Here is a 22,539-nt window from a genome sequence, read left to right on the forward strand (position 1 = left end):
TCTCTTTTGATTTTTTAAACATTATTTTTTTGTTTGGTTAATTTCAAACATTATTCCTTGGTTACAAATATCATTTTCTATTCCTTCCTCCCCTCCCCCCCTACCCCTCCCATAACTGATGTGCAATTCCACTGGGTATTACATGTGTCCTTGATCAGAACCCTTTTCCATGTTGTTGATATTTGCACTAGTATGTTCATTGAAAGTCTACATCCTCAATCATATCCCCTTGGACCCAAGTCATCAAGCAGTTGTTTTTCTTTGATGTTTTCACTCTCACAGTTTTTCCTCTGAATGTGGATAGTGTTCTTTCTCATGGATCCCTCTTCATTGTTCAGGATCACTGCATTGCCACTAATGGAGAAGTCCATTACATTCGATTGTGGCACAGTGTATCCGTCTCTGTGTACCTTGTTCTCCTGATTCTGCTCCTTTCACTCTGCATCACTTCCTGGAGGTTGTTCCAGTCTCCATGGAATTCCTCCACTTTATTATTCCTTTTAGCACAATAGTATTCCGTAACCAAAATATACCACAATTTGTTCAGCCATTCCCCAATTGAAGGGCATCCCCTCATTTTCCATTTTTTTTTGCCACCACAAAGAGTGCAGCTATGAATATTCTTGTACATGTATTTTTCCTTATTATCTCTTTGGGGTACAATCCCAGCAGTGCTATGGCTGGATCAAAGGGTAGACAGACTTTGATCGCCCTTTGGGCATAGTTCCAACTTACCCTCAAGAATGGTTGGATCAGTTCACAACTCCACCAACAATGAATTAATGTCCCAACTTTGCCACATCCCCTCCAGCATTCATCACTTTCCGCTTCTGTCATGTTAGCCAAACTTCTAGGTGTGAAGTGATACCTCAGAATTGTTTTAATTTGTATCTTTCTGAATATAAGAGATATAGAATACTTTTCATGTGCTTATTAATAGTTTTGATTTCTTTAACTGAAAATTGCCTATTCCTGTCCCTTGCCCATTTATCAGTTGGAGAATGGCTTGATTTTTTGTACAACTGATTAAGCTCTTCATAAATTTGAGTAATTAGACTTTTGTCAGAGGTTTTTGTTATGAAGATTGTTTCACAGTTTATTTCCCTTCTGATTTTGGTTACATTGGTTTTGTTTGTTCAAAAACGTTTTAATTTGATGTAGTCAAAACTATTTATTTTACATTTTGTGACTCTTTCTAAGTCTTACTTGGTTTTAAAATATTTCCCTTCCCAAAGGTCTGACATGTATACTATTCTGTGTTCACATAATTTACTTATCGTTTCCTTCTTTATGTTCAAGTCATTCACCCATTCTGAATTTATCTTGGGGTAGGGTGTGAGGTGTTGATCCAAGCCTAATCTCTCCTACACTATCTTCCAATTTTCCCAGCAGTTTTTATCAAATGGTGGATTTTTGTCCCAAAAGCTAGGATCTTTGGGCTTGTCATAGACTGTCTTGCTGAGGTCACTTACCCCAAGTCTATTCCACTGATCCTCCATTCTCTCCCTTAGCCAGTACCAAATTGTTTTGATGACCACTGCTTTATAATATAGTTTGAGATCTGGTACTGCAAGGCCACCTTCCTTTGTATTTTTTTATTATTTCCCTGGATGTCCTTGATGTTTTCTTCCTCCAAATGAACTTTGTTATGGTTTTTTTCTAATTCAGTAAAAAAGTTTTTTGGAAGTTCGATGGGTATTGCACTAAATAAATAGATAAGTTTGGGTAGGATGGTCATTTTTATTATTTTAGCTCATCCTACCCATGAGCAGTTAATGTTTTTCCAATAGCTCGGATCCAGTTGTAGTTCTGTGTTCATATAGTTCCTGTGTTTGTCTAGGCAGATAGATTCCTAAGTATTTTATTAGACAATATAGGTGATTTTGAATGGAATTTCTCTTTCTAATTCCTGCTGCTGAGATGTGTTGGAGATCTATAGAAATGCTGATGACTTATGTGGGTTTATTTTGCATCCTGTAACTTTGCTAAAGATGTGGATTATTTCCATTAGCTTTTTAGTTCATTCTCTAGGATTTTTAAGTAGACCTTCATATCATCCACAAAGAGTGATAGCTTGGTCTCTTCATTGCCAATTTTAATACCTTTAACTTCTTTTTCTTCTCTAATTGCTACTGCTAGTGTTTCTGATATGATGTTAAATAATAGAGGTGATAATGGGCATCCTCGTTTCACTCCAGATCTTATTGGGAAGGCTTCTATTTTTCCCCAATGCAGATGACTTGTGCTGATGGTTTTAGATATATACTGTTTGTTATTTTTAGGATAGGCCCTTCTATTCCTATACTTACTAGTGTTTTCAATAGGAATGAGTTTTGTATTTTGTCCAAGGCTTTTTCTGCATCTATTGAGATAATCATGTGATTTTTGTTGGTTTGCTTGTTGATATGGTCAATTATGTGGATGGTTTTCCTGTTATTGGACCATCCTTACATTCCTGGTATAAATTCCACCTGATCATAGTGAATAACCCTCCTGATCACTTGCTGGAGTCTTTTTTCTAGTATCCTATTTAATATTTTTGCATCTATGTTCATTAAGGAGATTGGTCTATAGTTCCTGGCTTTGGAATCAGTAACATGTTTGTGTCATAAAAGGAATTTGGTATAACTCCCTTTTTGCTTATTATGTCAAATAGTTTGTATACTATTGAGATTAGCTGTTCTTTGAATGCATGATAGAATGCACTTGTGAATCCATCCGGCCATGGGGATTTTTTCTTAGGGAATTCAATGATGGTCTGTTCAATTTCTTTTTCTGATGTGGGATTATTTAAGAATTCTATTTCTTCTTGTGTTAATCTAGGTAATTTATATTTTTGTAAATACTTATCCATATCACCTAGATTAGCATATTTATTGCCACATAATTGGGAAAATAATTTTTAATGACTGCCTTAATTTCCTCTTCATTGGAGGTGAGTTTTCCCTTTTCATCTATGATACTGTTAATTTAGTTTTCTGCTTTCCTTTTTTTTTTAGATTGACCAGTACTTTGTCTATTTTGTTTTTTTCAAAATACCAGCTCATATTCTTTTTTATTTATTCTTATTTATTAGTTCAATAAATCTTTCATTTTCAATTATATTAATTTCTCACTTAATTTTTAGGATCTCTAATTTGGTTTTCTTCTGGGGGGTTTTAATTTGTTCGCTTTCAAGTTTTTTGACTTGCATGTCCTCTGCCCTCCATAATTTGTTAATATATAAACACAAAGATATAAATTTCCCCCTGAGCACTGCTTTGCCTGCATCCCATAGATTTTGAAAGGATGTCTCATCATTGTCATTTTCTTCAATGAAATTATTAATTGTTTCTATGATTTTTATTTTAGAGGATCATATTATTTAATTTCCAATTAGTTTTTGATTTGGCTCTCCATGTACCCCTACTGATCATTATTTTTATTGCCTTATGATATGAAATGTTTGCACTTATTATTTCTGCTTTTCTGCATTTGTATGCCATGTTTTTATGACCTAGTATATGGTCAATCTTTGTGAATGTACCATGTGCTGCTGAAAAGAGGGTGTATTCCTTTTTGTCCCAATTTATTTTTCTCCATATATCTATTAACTTTAATCTTTCCAAGATTTCATTCACTTCTTTTACCTCTTTCTTATTCATTTTTTATTTGACTTATCTAAATTTGATAGTGGTACATTCAGGTGTCCCACTAGTATAGTTTTACTATCTATTTCCTCCTTCACTTCTACTAGTTTCTCCATTAGAAATGTGGGTGCTATACCATTTGGTGCATACATGTTGATTAGGGATAATTCCTCATTGTCTATACTCCCTTTTATCAGGATATATTTACCTTCCCTATACCTTTTAATCAGGTCTATTTTTACTTTGGCTCTGTCAGATATCGTGATTGCAACTCCTGCCTTTTTTCCTAACATTTGAGGCGCAACAGGTCTTGCTCCAACCTTTAATTCTGACCTTGTGAGTGTCTACCTGTCTCAGGTGTGTTTCTTGTAGACAACATATGGTAGGATTTTCTATTCTAATCCACTCTCTTATTCATCTATGTTTTATGAGTGAGTTAATCCCATTCACTTTCAAAGTTATGATTGTCACTTGTGAATCCCCTACCATTTTGATATCCTCTCCTAGTTCTGTCCTTTCTTCTTTTGCTATATCCTTTTAAACCAGTGGTTTCCTTTAAACAATCCCCCTAATCCCCTCCCTTGGTATGCTTCCCTTTCTGATCCCTCCCTTTTTGTTCCCTTCTTGTTTTTTTAAGGTCTGTTAAGTTCCCTCCCCCCTCTCCTTCCCTCCCTTTTTGTACTCCCTCCCCCTCCACCCCCCCCATAGTTTTCTCTTCTGCCTTACCCTGTAGGATAAGATAGAATTCAAGATCCCAATGGATCTAGATGCTCTTCACTCACAGAGTTGATTTTACTGAGAGTTAGGTTTAAGTATTACCTATTAGCACTCTCTTCCTCTCCTTCTTATAAGAGTGTTCTTCCCCTCCCCTTCCTATGTGTATCTTTATGTGAAAAATATCATTCTATTTATTTTATTTTTTTCAAGTATCTCTTGGTACCATCATCGATTCCCCCCTCTCTTTTTCTTTCTTTTTTTTTGTATATCATCTTATAGCCCTTAATGCCCCAATCTCTTCCTGTGAGTGATTCTTCTAATTACTATAATAATGAATACAGGTTTTGAGAGTTACAAATAACATTTTCCCCATATGTTAATATACATAATTTGATCTAATTGTAGCCCTTAAAGAAGAAAGTTTGAATAATTAAAAAAACATTTTTCTCCTTTTCCCTCTCTTTCTTATTTACCTTTTCATGTTTATCTTGATCTTTGTGTTTGGATATCAAACTTTCCACTTAGTTCTGGTCTTTTCTTTACAAATACTTGGAAATCTTCTATTTTGTTGAATGCCCATACTTTCCCCTGGAAGTATATAGTCAGTTTTGATGGATAGGTGATTCTTGGTTGAAGACCCAGTTCTCTTGCCTTTCTGAATATTGTGTTCCAGGCCTTGTGGTCCTTTAGTGTGGAAACTGCCAGGTCTTGTGTGCTCCTGATTGGTGCTCCTTGGTATCTGAATTGTGTCTTTTTGGCTTCTTGTAGAATTTTCTCCTTAGCTTGAAAGCTTAGGAATTTGGCAATTATATTCCTGGGAATTGTCTTTTGGGGATTTATTGTAGAGGGTGTTCTATGAACTCATTTTGTCCCCTTGTTCAAGAACATCAGGGCAGTTTTCTTGGATGATTTCTTGAAGTATGATGTCAATATTTCTGTTTATTTCTGGCTTTTCAGGTAGACCAATGATTCTCAAATTGTCTCTCCTTCCTGTTTTCCTGATCTGTCACCTTTTCAGTGAGATATTTCATGTTTTCCTCTATTTTGTCAGTCTTTTGACTTTGCTTTATTAATTCTTGTTGTTTTGCAAGATCATTGGCTTCCAGTTGCCTAATTCTGGTCTTTAAAGACTGGTTTTCCTTTTCGGTTTGGTCTGTCTTGCTTTTCGTGGCTTCCAGCTGTTTCTCCAATTGGGAGTTCTTGACCTTTAAGCTGTTATTTTCTCTTTCAACTATTTCCCACTTCTCTTGGCAGAAGGCTTCCATCTTTTTGATAAGCTCCAATTTAAATTCTTCCAGAGCTTCTGGACAATTTCCATTTTTTAGAAGGTTTTATCTTTGTTTGAATTTCCTCCTGTATTTCCTCTGTAGCCTGGGTTTTTCCTCCGTAAAAATTTTTGAGAGTCACTGCCTTTTCTTTTTTTTTTTTTTTTTTTTGCTTTTCATGGAGGGAGTTTGGGGCTCCTGTGCACAATTATCCATCACTATGGAGGCTTTTACCTTCCCTTTTTAGTCATAGATCTGAGTGATCTGGGCAGGTTCTCTGTGTGTGGAATTAAGGAGCAAGCATTTTGCCTGAGACAACCTCTCAAATCTCTGCAGCTGCAGCCCTTGGCAATTCTTCTCTGAGCTACCTTCCCAGGGGTGCCCACAGCCTGCTTTCCCCTGCCCATTGGAATTTCTGGTGTAGCTGCTTCCAGGGGTAGGGCTTGGTGTTCTTAGTCAGTTCCCAAGAACTTAGAGGTGCCGCTTTCTCACTCTAGAGTTACCCCCCCGCTCACTCACTGATTCTGGTGGGCGCTGGCTCTGCCTCTGCCTCTGCCTCTGTAGGTGAGGTGGGGGAGGGTAGATCAGCTCAGGTTTAGGTGGGAGCTTTTTCACCCTCTTATAGTGTGGCAATGCCCAAATCCCATGTACCTTCAATTCTGTTCTTCTGAAAATGGTTTTTATGGTCTTTTGAAGAAGTCTATGTCACTGGGTGCTGGAGAGAGGAAGTATCCTGCATCTAGACTGCCGCCATGCTTACCCAGAAGTCTCTGAATCCTATCTTTTGTTTTTTATAAATACATTTTTCATCAGGTATCTCAGTCTCTTCTTTCCCTCTCCACATCATACAAAGTTTCACAGAACAAGGCGGCATCTATGTAAATGTTGTCTTTTTGTTTCTATTTATCAATTCTTTCTCTGGAGGTGAACATCTACAAATGTTCCCTCAAATAATAATTCTTTACATTAATAAATATTGATACATTCATTCAAATTTTAAAAATAAAATCCTAGAAACAGGATAACATAACATATCCAAAAATTATTCATTATGCCTCAGATCAGTTTATATCTAGGATGCAAGCATTGCTCAACATTAAAAAGATTAGATAACATTAAAACCAAAAAACACTCATGGGTATAGAAGGGCCATTTTTTTCATTATCAAGAATAGCTCTAGGGCAGGTAGAAGGCACAATGAGTAAAATACAAGGCTTGGAGTCAGGAAGACCTGAATTCAAATCCAGCCACATTATTACCTTTGTGGTCCTGCTTAACCCCATTTCCCCCAGTTTCCTAATCTGTAAAATGAGCTGCAGAAGGAATGGCAAAATACTCCAGTATCTTTGCCAATGAAAGCCCAAATGAAGTCACAAAGAGTCCAACCTAACTCAACAACAATGATAAAGGATAGGTATTTTAATTTTATTTTTTAATTCAATTTTATTTTCAGTTCCAACTTTTCTCTCTGATCTCTTCTTTTCCCCCAATGGAACTGGCAAGAAAAATAAAACCTACTACATATATGTATAGTCATCCAAAACAAATTTCTAACTTAGACATGTTTTTAATTAAAAAAATGAAAATATATTTCAATCTGTACTCTAAGTCCATCATTTCTCTATTTGTAGGTGGAGAGCATATTTCATAGTGTGACTTTTGGAACTGTGTTGGTTGTTATGTTCAGGAGAATTACTAAATCTTTCAGAGTTGAATTATCTTTACAATATTGCTGCTAACATCTCCATTGTTCTCCTGATTCTGATCACTTCACTTTGGATCAGTTCGTACAAATCTCATATTCATGCTGAGTTTGGAGTCTTTTAGCTATCTGAGCTGAAAGACACAAGATTTTCCTACTGCCTCTTTACTCTCTTGATACTTAAGGTACATCATCAAAGTAGAGTGGTATTATAGAGAGCCTTGGACCTCTCAGCAGGTAGATGGCTTGGATCTAAGTCCCAGATTTGAAATTGATCATGGAAAAGTTACTTTATGCCTTTGCATCTCAGTGTCCCCATCTGATGGCCTCATCAACAAAAACAAGGAATTTGAGGGAAAGGATAAGTTTAAGGGGGAAGATGTTAAGTTCCCTTTCAGACATATTGAGTAAGAGCTGCCAGTGGTGGGTCTTCAGTATGGGGATATCCAACAGGCAGTGTGAGAGAGACAATTGGAGTTTAAAAGGGAAGTTGAGGACAGATATATAGAACTCAGAATCATAAATATAAAGGTGGTAATTAAAGCCAGTAGATAACTTTACTAACTATAGGGGTGGGGGGAAATGGAAGAGGGCTGATGGTAGAACCTTAAAGGACACTCAGCCTCCAGAAATGGGAAAAGGAGAAATAATGTACAACTTGATATCTCTAACTGGACTGGAGACTTCATGAGTCTAGGGACCACACTATGCCTAAACTTTATATATTCACCAACAGCTAGTATACAAAAAAGATGATTCAAAAATTCTTGTTGAAAACAACTCCTAAATACTTCATAACTCTATTCATTGCAATAATCTATCCAAAACCATTCTTGGGGTTTGAAGAAGGTGAAGCCATCCCACCACCTACAAGAGGAACAAGAAGCTCAAAATGCAGGACACTTACATTTTTTTATTGTCTTATACCCTTACTTGCTGTCCTAGTAACAACTCTAGGACAGAAGGGTAAAGACTAGATAAATGGGATTGAGTGACTTGGCCAAGGTCACTTAGCTAGGATGCGTCTAAGGCCAGATTTGTATCCAGGTCCTCCTCACACCAGTTCTGGATATCTATGGACTGTGCCACCTAGCTGCCCTGAGACCTATATTTTAAGCCTGGTCAACATGAAAGAACATAAAGACACAAAGCTAGTACTCTCCCAAGTAATTATGTGTTATGATAATATACCAGAAACCTCCTTAAAGTATTTTTTTAAATGTCAAACTTTGAAAAACCAACATAACCAGCACTGTGCAAAATTGAAGGGAGGGGACAGAGCAGTGGAAAGGGGTACCGAAAATGAAGAAAATATATCCAATAAGGACTTTGTGATTGAATTAGAGAAACGAGACTTACATAAAATACTGCTCCAGGTAGATGGGACAGTTTCAATGGATGACAGAAAGAAGGTTAAACTACTCGATTCTAATTTCACTTAGCAGAGGTGATCAGAACTTCCTGCTCTTCCTTCATACACTTTTCTCTTTCTTTCGATGAGAAGAATCATTTTCAGACTGTGAAGTACAAATATACACAGTTTTTTCAGGAATTTATTTTGCTTGATAATACATATTTGTTACAAGGGTTTTGTTTCTTTTTTCAATGGAGAAGGGGGAGATGGAAGAGGGAAAAAAGAAATGTTCATTAATTGAAAGAGAAAAATTAATTTATGCTGCACTCCAGTCTGTGGTGCAAGATCAACAAGTGTTTTTATTGGGAGGAGTGGGTCTAATTGACTTCCCATCCCTGAGAAAAATTGGCTCCCCTCAAACACTGCAGGGGTAATCTCCCTTTCCAGGACCATATACACTTTGGTGGTCCAGGACCTGGACTGAGTTAAAATTTGATCCCAGACACTTTCTAATCATTTAACCCTAGGCAAATCACTTGACCTTTCTCAGCCTCAGTTTCCTCATCTGTGAAGTAGGGAAAATAAGAGTAGCTGCCTCTCACGGGTTAAGAATCAAATGAGTTAACCTGCATAAAGCACTTAGCAAACTTTAAAATGCTATATAAATGATAATTATTATTCTTATATCCCTAATACATTAGTCCATGAGAAAGAATGAGCATACTCCTCACAGAAAAACAAAATTTCTGGGCTTGAAGAAACCTCAGTGATCACGTAGACCAATCTACAATATTCCCAAAGAAATGCACAGGATAACATACCCTACAGATGGCCCTACACTTGTGCTTGAGAAGCCCCAAGAAGGAAAGATCTTAGCATCTGCTTATTAGTAAGTTCTTCCTGACCTGAAACCTCAATTGGCCTCTGCATCTTGTTCTGCCCTCTGGGGACAAGCAGAACAAATCTCTTCCTCATGACAGCTCTTCAGATACTGAAAGAAAACTATTATGTCTTGCCTGAGTCTTCTCTTCTCCACACTCAACATCCCTGGTTATTTCAGCTGTTCTGCATATGACTTGGACTCCACAGTCTTCACCATCTTGGATGCCCTCCTCTGGCTACTGTCCAGCTTATCAAAGTCTTTCCTAAAATCAGGCACCAGAACCAAAGAGAGTACTCCAAATGGGTTCTGACCAAGGCAGAGTGCAGAGAGGCTCCTTATACCTGGAAGCTTTGCCTCTCAATGCAGCCAATACACATTCAGCTGCCACATCATAATACTGGCAGTTACTAAGCTTGTAGTCCATTAGAAATCCCAGATCTTTTTCAAACTATTTTCTAACCATGCCACTCTCACCTTATACTTGGGAAGTTGATTTTTTGAATTCAAGTAAAGGACTTTACATTTGTCTCTGCTGAATTTAACCTTATTAGATTCAGCAAAAGGCTGTCAAGATACATTTGAATCCTGACTGCCATCCAGTCTACTAATTATTCTTTCAAGCTTTGTGCCACAAAGAGGCAGTGTGGTACTATGAAAGAACACCGAGTCTTTGGACCTCAGTTTCTTCACTGCAAAGTGAGGAAGTTAGAACAGATGAGCCTTTCTAGCTCTAAATCTATGATCTTGTTTGTGACCTTAGGCAAGTTACTTCCTATCTCTGGGCCTCAGTTTCCTTATGGAAAAAATAAAGGAGTTGGCCTAGATAGCCTCTGAGGGATCTTCCAACTCTTGAAATATGTTCTTGTGATGTGCAAATTTGGCGAATACCATTTATTTCAATCAATGGGAAAACTTTGAAAAAATAAGTGAGCATGCACGATATCTCCCAGTTCTATGGATAGAGGAAGCGTTATAATCAAACAAGAGATAGAGAGGATTGTGGGAGATAAAATGGATATTTTTGATTCTATGCAATTAAAAATGTTTTTTTCACAAAGTCAATACAAATAAAATGTAAAGAGAAACAGAAAATTGGGAGGGATTGTTATAGTAAGTTTCTCTCATAAGAATCACATTCTTAAAAAGGATAAGGAACTGAGTCAAATTTCTAAAAATAATTGATTATTTGATAAATGGTCAAAGGATACAAAGAGACAATTTTTAGAGGAAAAAATCCAAGCTATTAACATTGCACTAAGTCACTAATAAAAAAAGAAATGCACATATCTGCACACACCCCAAATGTATCAGACTGGTCAATACAATGAATAAGGAAAATGATAAATACAAGAGAGAACCTGATTTCTAAAAGTGGGGGAGAGGGGCACTTTAATACACTACTAGAGAGACTGTGAACTGGTCCAACCATTCTGGAAGTCAATTTGGAACAATACACAAACAGTTATTAAGCTATTTATACTCTTTTACAAAACAATACTTTTACAGGTCCATAACTCAAGGAGATTAAAAAAGAGGAGGACAAGAAGAGGACCCATGTGTACAAAAATGTTTACAGCATCTCTTATTGTGCTGGCAACAAAAGAGAAACTGAGGGGACTTCCACTAATTGGAGACTGTTTAAACAAGTTATAGTATATGAAGGTGATGGCAAGAGAAAAGAGAAAGGAGGAAAAGAATTAAATAACTACATGAAGCCAGGAGAGATAAAGGAACAAATAAACAAAACCACAAAGAGAGAACAGCAGGGGGCGATCCAGGGGAAGAGGAAGAGAGTCAATGAGAATAATACCATTTTTAAAAAGATAAAGGTAAAGCAAATGAAGAAACATAACACTGTGTTTACCACAGAAAGGGGGGATGGCAAGTTGAAAAAAATCTCCATATTGGTGATGCAGGAAAATATAAATCTAATTTTTGTAACTCTAGAAGTAAATAGATAAAAACAATTCAATAAAATGAAAAAGAATGCTCAACTTGATGAAAAAACAAAATCCCACACACTGTTGCTCATACTAAACTCATTTTTTAAAAAAACATACACAAAATAAAACTGAATGGATGGAAAAAATATTTACTATGCATTAAGTGAATCCAAAAAAAGGACTTGCAATCATGTTATCTGATAAAACAAAACCAAATATTAAAAAAATAAAAAGGAATAAACAAGGAAACGACATAATTATGAAAGGAATTATACGCAACAAACAAGGAAAGTATTATTAACATCGGTAATAAATTTTTATGCTCCGAATGCCCTATCATCCAAATTCATAAAGGAAATATTATCTGAGCTTCAAGAACATATAAACAGTAACACAAGTGACAGAGGACTTAAATAACCTCTCACATTTGCATAAATCTAACAGAAATATAAACAAAAAAGAAACTATGAGACTAAACAAATTGCTAGAGAAACCAGAACTAAAAAACTAGTGGGACATCTAAATAGGACTCTAGCTATAAAGGAACTACCACAAGAAGAAACAACTTCTTTGTTCTAATGGATTCACCAAAGAATAATTAGTGCCAAGACTTAACAAATTATTCTCAAATATTGATAAAAAGGATTCTTGAGAGGTGTTTCCTTTATGAGACAAATATAGTCCTAGCACCTAAAAGTGGGAAAGAAAAAACATAGAAGGGAAACTAGATGGCAATATCATTCATTAATATTGACTCAATTTTTAAAAACAAAACCCTATCAAACAAATTAAAAATCATTCATTACGAACAAGTAAGATTTACACTAAGAATAAAAGGATGGCTCAGAATTAAGAAAATAATCAACACACTTTATCACATTAAAAATAAAAACATCTAAAATCACATGATGATCTCAATAGATACAAAAAAGCCGTTGACAAACTATGGTACTCATTTAAGCTAAAATCAATGAAACCACATAAAGCCTTGGAATAGATGGACCTTTCCTCTTGTCATAAAAAGTATCTATCTAAATAAAAAAGCATGCACCATGTGCAATGGGGGAATTTCATTAATAAATAATAAATAAATAAATATATCAATTATAATATATAATATGCATATTATATATTATGTTCATATATTATATAAATTAATAAATTAATATAATATAATAAAGAATAAAGAATAATAAAGAATAACATAAATAAATAATAATATATAAATAACATCTGCCCCACTATTATTTGATATAGTTCTTGAATTTCTAGCAACAACAATAAAAGAAAAGAATTAATGGGATAAACATGAGTAAAGAGATAAAATCCCTCTTTCCTAATGATATAAAGAAATACTTGGAAAATCCCAGAGAAGCAACAAATATGCTAAGCGAATCAAATAATAGCTTCAGCAAAATTGAAGGCTACAAAATGAAAACTCAAAATCAACATTTCTATATAATACTAACAAAATATAAAAAGCAACAATAGAAAGGGAAATTCCATTTCATATAACTACAAAATTCATCAAGTTTCTGGGGAACGGCATCTTAAAGTGCACAAGAGACTTCTATAGATTCAATTACAAAGTTCTTTTAAAAATGAAGAATAACTTAAATAATTAGAGGAAAATTCAGTATTCATGGCTGTCATGTCAATATAATAAAAATGAAAATACTGCCAAATTAATTTCCTTTTTAATGCCATAGCAATCAAATTAAAGAAGATATTTCATAGAACCTTATAGAAGAGCAAAATTCATTTAGAAAAACAAAAGACCTATAATATCAAGGGAAATAAAAAAGAAATGAGGATAATAACAGCTGTCGTCTCTCATTTATATAGGACTTCCTATACACCAGTGCTAAGTGCTTTATACTTATTATCTCATCACAACAACCCTGGGAGGTAGGCACATACTATTATTATCTCATTTTGCAAATAAGGAGACTGAGGCATACAGAGCTTAAGTGACTTGCCCATGGTCACATAGCAAACAAATGTCTGAGGCCAAATTTGAACTTGGGCCTTCTTGACCCTAAAGCCAGCACTCTATCCAATGCACCAACCAAAAGACAAATGAAGAGGAAATTAAGGGGGTACATGGGGAAGAGCATTTCCAGACATCAAACTGTATTATAAAGTAGCAGTCACCAAAACCATCAAGGACATTAGTTAAAATATGAAAAAAATAGAGATCAATAGAACAAACTAGGTGGGAGAATCAGAAACAATAGAGCTCAATAATCTAGTGTTTGATAAAGTAGAAGTCATGATATGACTAGAGGAAAACCCTTTTATTTTATTAATAAATTGCTGCAAAAATAAAAAGCATCTGAGAGAAGTTAGGTTTAGAGCAGCACCTTACATCATATACCACAATACATCCTAAATGGATACATGGCTTTAATATTAAAGATCATACTATTGAGAAATGAACAAGGGGGCAGCTTGTTGTCTCAGTGGAGCCATGGCTAGAGACAGGAAGTCCTGGGTTCAAATCTGCCTTCAGACACTTCCTAGCTGTATGACCCTGGAAAAGTCATTTATCACCCATTGCCTAGCCCTTACCACTCTTCTACCTTAGAACCAATACTCAGTAGTAATTCTAAGATGGAAGGTAAGGGTTTAAAAATTTAACCAAAGAAATAGATCATATATCTCATAGCCCTGAGTAGGAGAGGTAGTCTTAATTAACAAGAGATAAAACAATTACAAAAAAATAGATGACTCATTATGTGAACTTGAAAAGCTGCTGCACAGACAGCATTCACACATCTAGAATAAGAAAAATCTCCACATATAAAGGTTTGGTATTTAAGATATAGAAACTAATAGCCATTCCCCAGTAGATAAGTGATCAAAGGATATGAACAGTTCTCAACAGCATTGCAAAGTATTCAGAACCACATATAAGAAATGCTCCAAATCACTAATAATAAGAAAAATACAAAACAAAACAAACCTGAACCTCCACCTCCCACACCAAAATTGGCAAAAATGACCAAAATGGCAACAGTCAGTGATGGAAAGCTAATGAAGTGAAAGGCACACTAATACATTGTCAGTGGATCTGAGAAATGGTACAACCTTTTTAAAAACAGAATTAGGCAAATAAAGTGACTAAAATGTCCATACCCTTGGAACCAGAGACTATACTACTGGGGATTATATGCCAAGTAGCCATCAATAAGAAGAAAGTCCTTACATACTCCCACATAATGTTTATAGTAGCACTTTTAACTACAAAGAATTAGGAACAAAGTAGATGCCCAACAATTGAGAGATGACAAAACAAATTGTGGCAAATGACCATAATGGAATATTACTGGGCTGTAGGAAATGATGTACATGATGAATAAAAAAAGCATGGAAACATCTATGTGAATGGATGATGCAGAGGGAAGTAAACAGAATCAAAATAAAATTTCAAAAGAGAAGTCACTTTACTTTCCTGGGCCTCAGTTTCTTCATGTAAATGTAGGTGGGGCTAGACTTCTGGAGAACCTTCCAGTTCTAGATACACATGTCAGCTCCTTTTGCTATTCCTTTTGGCAGGCCTCAGTCTCCCTTTATGTCAAGTGAGAGGGTAGGATCCAGAGAGTGTTGAATTTCCCTTTTGTTTGGCAGGAAGCCTTCTGATCCCCCTACCTCCCAGTGTACTCTGCTGTAAGGGTACCTTCTATACCTGCTATATCCCTCCCCATCCCCCCACTTAGAATATAAGGTCCCTGAAGCTAGGTGCTGCTTTTGCTTGGCATCCCTAGCATAGCCTCCAGCACCAAGGGACAGAGAATGAACTTCCAGTGCAAGTCTCTGCAATTTATGGACTTAGACTCTCAAGACATAGAGAACTGCCTAAAGTACAGAGGAGTTAACTGGCTTGCACTGGGTCACACCCTCAGTAGGGGCCAGAGAAGGAACTAGTACAAAGGGCTTCCTCACTCTAAAGCCAGTTGTCTGTCCACCATCCAATAGTGCATCAATACATTTGTTTTGAGTGAACGATTAACTGAAACTCAGATCTCCTGACTTCCAAACCAGAGGCTTTTCACCTAGAGTTGGGGGTAGGGGGTGAGGGCAAGGAGGGCGGGGGTAGGGGTACACACAACCTGCAAGCGAGGCAGAGGGCTTTAGATTAGATCCAGTAGGAAAGAGTGGCCTGGATGACTCAGGATCATTCCTCTGAGTACACTGGGTGACAGCATTCAGTACACTGGACAGCTCCCTGCCTGGGTGCTCTTTCTCACTGAGCCACCAAATGCCCTCTCTGCATGTTCCACCCTCTTTAACTCTGGCTGATAAGGGACTTTGAAGCTGAACAGAGAGAAAACTGGCTCCTGATAATAACTTCCTCTCTGCAAAATCTGCCCCTTTTAAAAATAGAAAACATTGAAAGAACCTTTTCATACCCAGTTCAAATGTGACTGAGTACATGTTCAATTTCAAACAGTGAAGTGTCAGGCAGTAAATATTTTTGTAATGTAGCCACTTAAATGGAAATCATAGCAAGTGTCACTTAGAAGTAAAGAATGAAACCTTAGCAGAAAAGTAGGAGGCTGGAGGAACCTTGCTGGAGGAACAGCAACAGCACCCAAGTCTAGATCTGAGAGAATCCTCAGAAGCCCTGGGGTCTAATCCCCTCATATGACTGAGGGAAAAACAAAGGGCCAAGGGAAGGTGGGGGGGGGGGGGCTTAGCCAAATAAGAACCTAGCTTTCATGTTGGCAGGGAAGCAAACAGGCACTGTGGTCAAACCCTTTTATTTACAGGTAGGTAGACTGAGACCTAGCCAGAGGAATAACTAAATGAAATCAGACCCATGCTTATTAGTCTTCATCTAGTGCAATTTCCTCTTTGTAGGAGGGAAAATAAATCTGCATAATAGGAGAGTAAGTGTAGAGGAAAAGGGCCAAAAGAGCCATTTGGGCAACCCTTCAGTAGTTTGGGTGAGCAAAGTGACACCCAGACAGGGAAAACGACTAATCAGATCCTGGCTCTAGAGCTAAGGAAAACCTCAGAAACCATCTAGTAAAAAAACCCTTCATTTTACTGAGGAAGAGCCTGAGGCCCAGGGAAGGGCAATAAATATGTCTTACCAAGGAACCTGGAACAAAAGCTGCAAGGAACCCTGGAAGCCATTTTGTTTGACACCTTCATTTTACAGCTGAGCAGTGGGAAAACCAGGGAGAGGCAATTCTTATGTATAATCAAGGAAGCCTGCAGATCTCAGGCTAGCAGGGACCCTGAAAGCCCTTTTGTTCAACCCTTCCTTTTACAGGCTAGGAAAATGAGGCTGGGGAGAATCAAGGAACATGCTTAACCCAGGAACCTGGATCAAAAACTGGGAAGGTCCCTGGAGGCCATTTTGTTCAACCCCTTCTTTTTACAGATGAGCAAAACAGGACCCAGGAAGGGAATTGACTTTGAAGAATAGGAGCCAGAAGGGACCCTTATAAGGCATCATTGAGTCCATCCCCTTCCTTTTACAGGGGAGGAAATCATCCCCAAGGGGAGTAAAAGGTCTGAGTATAGCCTGAGTCTCCAGCCAGAAGTGGCCTCGGAAGCCATTTTGTCCAAGTCCTTCATTTTACAGACAAGCAAAATGAGACCCTGGGAGGGACAATGACAAAGCATCTTTGTAGCCTTCAAAAGGGACCTTGGAGCCCTTTTGCTCCAACATTATCATTTTTCAGATAAGGAAACTGAGGCTGAAGGTAAGGAAATACTTTAAGATAGTGTAAGTCTCACAAGAGCTAAAAGGGACCAAATATACTATCCATTTCAATCCCCTCATTTTCCAAATAAGGATATCAAGACCCAGGAATGTAAAATGATTCAGAACATAAGGAGGCTACAGCTGGTGCTTGAAGAGATTTCAGACACCATCTAGCCCACCTCCTTTCTTTTACAGATGAGGAAATGGAGGCCCAACAAGGGGAAGTGACTTACCATAACATGGACTTAGAGCTAGAGCTGAAAGGGACCTCTGAGGCTACCTAGGCCAACCCTCTGATTTTCCAGAGCAGGGAGGTTATGTGGCAATGCATAATAGGAGTTTAAACCTTAGACCCAGGTAAGCCAAACCTTTTACTTCAGACATAAGAAAACCAAGGGCCCTGGTGAAGCTCTTTAAGATAATAGTCTAGATTTGGAGCTGAAAGTGACCCCAGAAGCCATCTCATCTCTTAGGATTCCAGATGAGGAAAATGAGATCCCGACTTAGAATACTAAAACTGCACATCTAGAACTGGAAGAGGCCGTCCAGTCCAATTTACTCATTTTACAAAGGAAATCAAGGCTCAGGGAGCTGACATGACTTGCTAGACTCTCCCTCCCTTTCAAGACCACTCGTTGGCTATGTTACTACAGCTGTCATTCAGTTCAGTTATGGATAAATTCAATGGCTTCTTTGATCCCTTCCAACTCTCAATCTCCCCAAGTCTTTTCAGACATGGATGGGTTGCAATGAATGAAATCAGTGACCCATCTATGTCCTGGGATCACATTAAATGGAGGGCTTTTTAGAAAAATAGGGAAATGGGAGCGGGGAGGGAAGCTTTAAAGGCTTTGTGCAAAGCCTGAGCCTTACCTTTGAATCATCTTCATGGAATATGCCACTGGGAGCGAGAGCATCTTCGGGAGCCTCACAGGCGCATCGAGTTCCCCCAATCAGGAAGGTGCTGGGGATGAGAAAACCAAATTTTGGCTTCTGCTCCACAGCCTACACCTCCTTTGTAGAGATCATCCAGCAAAAAGGGCGGGGAAGGCTGAAGCAGCTGCCCTGAGCAAGAGTATTTCCTATGGCTGATGCTGCCCTCTAAAGGTTGCTAGAAAGATAGAGCCTTGAACAAAGGAAGGGGAGAGGGCTGTGCATAAGGAGCCCTAGGATGAGCCACAGCCCTGAATCTGTGCATCCACAGCCCTTCTGACAAGCAGCAGGAAGGAAGCTTCCATTTTGGACCTCACTGAACCAGAGATACCTCAATTCCCTTCCCAAGTAGAGTAATCATCTAGGAATTACATTGGCCTGGCAAAGAGTGAGAGCCAAGGATCCCTCCCTTGGCAGAGTCGGGTTGGATGAGCTGATGAATCATCCCTAGGATTCTCTTCTGTGTCATTTTGTCCTGCAAAATGGCTTCCCTTCCTCCCAAACCAGCTCAGCCTTCCACCACCACCCTCCACCCAGGTCACCCTCTTTGAGGCCAAAGCTTTCAACAGCTTTCTCTGCACCTTGCCTTGAGAATTATGTAAACCTAGACCTATGGCTCTGAGGAGATAATTTTCTTTGAGGCCCAAAGATGGATGTCCCTGGTATATTGTGGGAACTTAACAAAGGTTTACTGAATGAGCACCAACTCACCTATGACATTGAAAAAATTCCTAGAACCAGATGAATTTACACTGGGATTTTATCAAACATTTAAAGTACAGTTAATTGTAGTACTATATAAATGATTTGAAAAAACAGGTAAAGGATCTTACCAAATTCATTCTATGACACAAATATGGGTTTCTGGAATCCTCTGACCATGCTTCCACTCTCCCCTTTTTCTCAGTTGCTTCTTCAGTCTCTCTTCTCTCCTGATAAACCTATCAGGATACTGTTTGGCAGCAGGTGCTAAAGTCTTTGTCTGCAATTAAACTTGTAAAAACTTGGACAGATAAGAGTTCAAAGTCATGGACAAGGTATATTCCTTATCTCTGAATCTCTCCTGCTCTTTCTGCCTCTTCTCTATATCCAAATCTCTCTTTGCTCCAGATCTAACTTGCTTTAAAATTGACACTTGATTCCTGTATTTAAGGCTCGATTTTCCTCTATCCATGGCAATGTCTTTCTTCTGTGGCTCTTCACTAGTTATACATGGATCCCCTGGCTGTTAATCCCACCAATGGGTGCTGACATTTATTTGTTCTCCCAGGCACTAATACTATCACAAGTTTCAATCTCTAAGCTTCCACATAGTTTACTGATCCTTATTACTTCGTGGAGGGAGAAAAGCAAAAAGAGGAGTATTTCTGAAGGGCATATAAACTGCAAGAATTAGAATAAAAACAATATAATTATTCTCTCATTGTATCCTCAAACACACTTAGCAGTGGGTGCTGTCATTTTTCCCATTTTTCCCTTAAGGTAACAGAGTCATATAATGTTTATATGATCGATGTGGGTTTTATTGGGGCTTAGGTTACTTGTAATTGAAATAATTGGGAATGATGCCTCTTTGACTGTAGTTCCAAGACCCTAACCATTGTAATACCTTTGTGTCAACCCCATCCACCTTCATGAATTTCTAACCCCACTACAATGGAGATCTTCAATTTTAATTGCCATTAAACTGAAAATGATCATTAATTTGAATGTCCTCTATCTCAGGATTTTCTCCTTCCTTCTCTCTGTCTCTCTCTGTCTCCCCCCCATACCCCTATCTCTCATCCTTTATCTATCTGTTTCCCCTCTCGATCTCTCTATTTGTTTCTCTATATCTCTCTGTTTCTGTCTTTTTCAACCTTCCACTGATTCCATCTACCTGTTGACCTTCTTACCTTCTTTTCTCTCTATCCATGTTTGCCTCTTGTCCAAGCTAGTTTTGTCAAAGAATTTGAGGTAGATAGAACCTCAGGGGCCACTAAGTTCCACTTCATCTTTTCAGAACCTCAGATGCTGAGAGTGAGGCTATTAAAAGCATTTCTTCAGTATTCTTTGCATATTCGTTTGAGAAAGAACATTCCAAATCATCTGCTCAGTTTTCCAAATTTTATCCTAGGAGATCTAGCTTCTTCTCTCCATCCCAAGATGCTTCACAACTTATCTCCACTATGGCTGCCTCCTCTTGATTGTCCCATACTCTGCCCTATCCTAAAGACTCTCTCTTCCTTCCATCTGTCAGAGAAACAGAGACAGGTCCTACTGCAATGGCAGTAGAAAAAAAATACTGTTGATAACATCATATGATAGAAGAGAAAGCCATGGCTGAGAATGCTTGTCTTGTCTGCCTTGACATACCTTGTGGATTAATGAGAAGGCATTCAACCTTAACAAGGTCTCACTCTCAACATGTTTCCCATTCCATACTACAGTTCAGCTCTGCCCCCTCTGCCACCTCTCCAGATCTACTCCCTTTGTTGCTCTCTTTTACCTTTTCTAAGTACACCTGTATCATTCCATCCCAAATACATTATCTCACTCTTCAGCCAATTATCAAGAGATCTTTTTCCTTTTCCTTTTCCCTTTATGCTTAGAGAGTGTGTATGTGTCAAATCTGGGTTTTCTGCTTCCCTTCTCTGGGCCTGTCTGTCTCTACGGACCCTTCCACCTTACTGTGGAATCCCCTGTCCATGCCTCTACTCTCACTTTTTTCTTAGTTGCTTCTTCAGTCACTCTTCTCTCCTTAGAAACCTATCAGAATACTGCTCGGCAGGAAGTGCTAAGGCTTTTGTCTGTTCCTAACCTTGAGGAAACTGAGGCAGATAGAGTTGAAAGCCATGAGCAAGGTCTCAGAGACATAGGGGCTTTAGGCTTATTGACACTGACATGTTTGGAAAAGATATCTTCCTGATTCTAGGTCTAAGCCCTTCTTTCTCCATTGCACCTCATAGCTACCTCCCATTCATTTTCAACTGTTCCTTCTGTTCTCTCTCTTTCACCTTTCTCATCTCTTTTTTGTTCATTTCCTTAAATATTGCTCACAGGAAGAAAGTTAATCAACACTCAATATGGTACTGACACTCAGACAATTCCAATAATAATGCTTTAACCATGATGGCATCTCCATCACCATTATACTTTCCCAAGGTCCTAGCCTTTTAAATCTTTTTCTCTCCTTGCTGAATGCCTCTCTGTCCTACAAAGTAGTCTCTTCCCTCATTTCTTTGCTCAAAGTTTCTCTCTATTATTTCTCTGTTTTCCTCTTTCTCTGTCTTGGGTCTCCTTCATTGCCTCTGTATCTGATTATCTGTTTCTGTGCCTTGGCATCTCTCTGATTTTATTTCTACATTTCACCCTCCCTTCTTCTGATTCTCTTTCCCTCTCTAGCCCGTCTTTTTCACCCTCTCCTTCTTCCTGAAGAGCATTATTTTCCTGGCTTACATTCCCACCCAATACTAACTGGCATTTTCTTATTCTTGACATCACTGATGTCATCATAGATTTAGAGCTCAGAAGAACCTTAGAGGTCATTGAGTCCAGCTACATTTAATGATAGAGGCTTAAGCACTTTAAGTGAATGGCCTCATTTTAAATGATGATAACAAATAGAAATCACAATCTATACCCTGATCCCCAAGACATCAAAGATCATACCATGGACAGATGTAGCTCTGGGACAGACATATACTTATCACTTGCTTTATCAGCTGGCTCATCTTTCTATCTCACCTTTCAATGATGCCCTATTCCCTCTAACTTTCTTCTCCCACCCCAAGACCACAAGGCCTTTCTACTCTCTCTCTCTGACTCCTATGGTAGAGCCTTTGAGCTTGTATTCACCTGATCAGCCACAGACAAGCACACTCTAATTTTCCCCCAACAGAGTGATGCCATTCTGGTCCTCCAGAAGAATGGAGAACAAAAACAAAACAAGCTAGCTTCCCTCTCAATCTCTGTGTCTCCCAGTAATTCCAAGAAAGCTTCTCTCTCTCTCTCTCTCTCTCTCTCTCTCTCTCTCTCTCTCTCTCTCTCTCTCTCATATATGAGGTCTTAAATCTACAGGAGGGTCTTTAAGACCCTCCTGTCCAGGATCTTATTTATACAAAAGAGGAAATTGAGGCTGACTAAAGCTACCTAATTTGGCCAGGATAACATGGATGGTGGCAGTCAGAATTGGATCTCAAAGAGTCTTGACTCCCAATACAGTGAACTATCCATCATACATCCTGAGCATTAGGTAGAGCATTAGAGTCCTGGGAAAAAGCCAGGGAAATACTCATTGTTGAGAGCTAGTGATATATTCAAGATTCAAGGCAGAGCAGGATGACAACGTGCCTGCATTGCAGAGTGAGTCAGGGAGCTGGCCTGGTATTAGGAGCCTGGCAATGGGGGAAGGG

General features: G+C 38.2%; 1 long non-coding RNA gene across 2 annotated transcripts in view; it reads right to left on the reverse strand.

Moving 5' to 3' along the window:
* LOC103103093 (uncharacterized) overlaps positions 1–22,124 on the reverse strand; it is a 107,735-nt gene extending 85,611 nt beyond the window's left edge. The window contains exons 1-3 of one of the 2 annotated variants that reach the window (XR_008914673.1): positions 18,979–22,124; positions 18,086–18,176; positions 8,673–8,830 (exon numbers count right to left, since the gene is read on the reverse strand). This is a non-coding gene — a long non-coding RNA (uncharacterized LOC103103093). Of the gene's footprint in view, positions 1–8,672; positions 8,831–18,085; positions 18,256–18,978 lie in introns of those variants that run through there. The other variant, XR_008914674.1, reaches the window with a different exon arrangement.
* Positions 22,125–22,539: the final 415 nt, after the last annotated feature.

This window comes from Monodelphis domestica, chromosome X (genome assembly GCF_027887165.1).
Source record: "Monodelphis domestica isolate mMonDom1 chromosome X, mMonDom1.pri, whole genome shotgun sequence".
Classification (NCBI taxonomy): Eukaryota; Metazoa; Chordata; class Mammalia; order Didelphimorphia; family Didelphidae; genus Monodelphis; species Monodelphis domestica.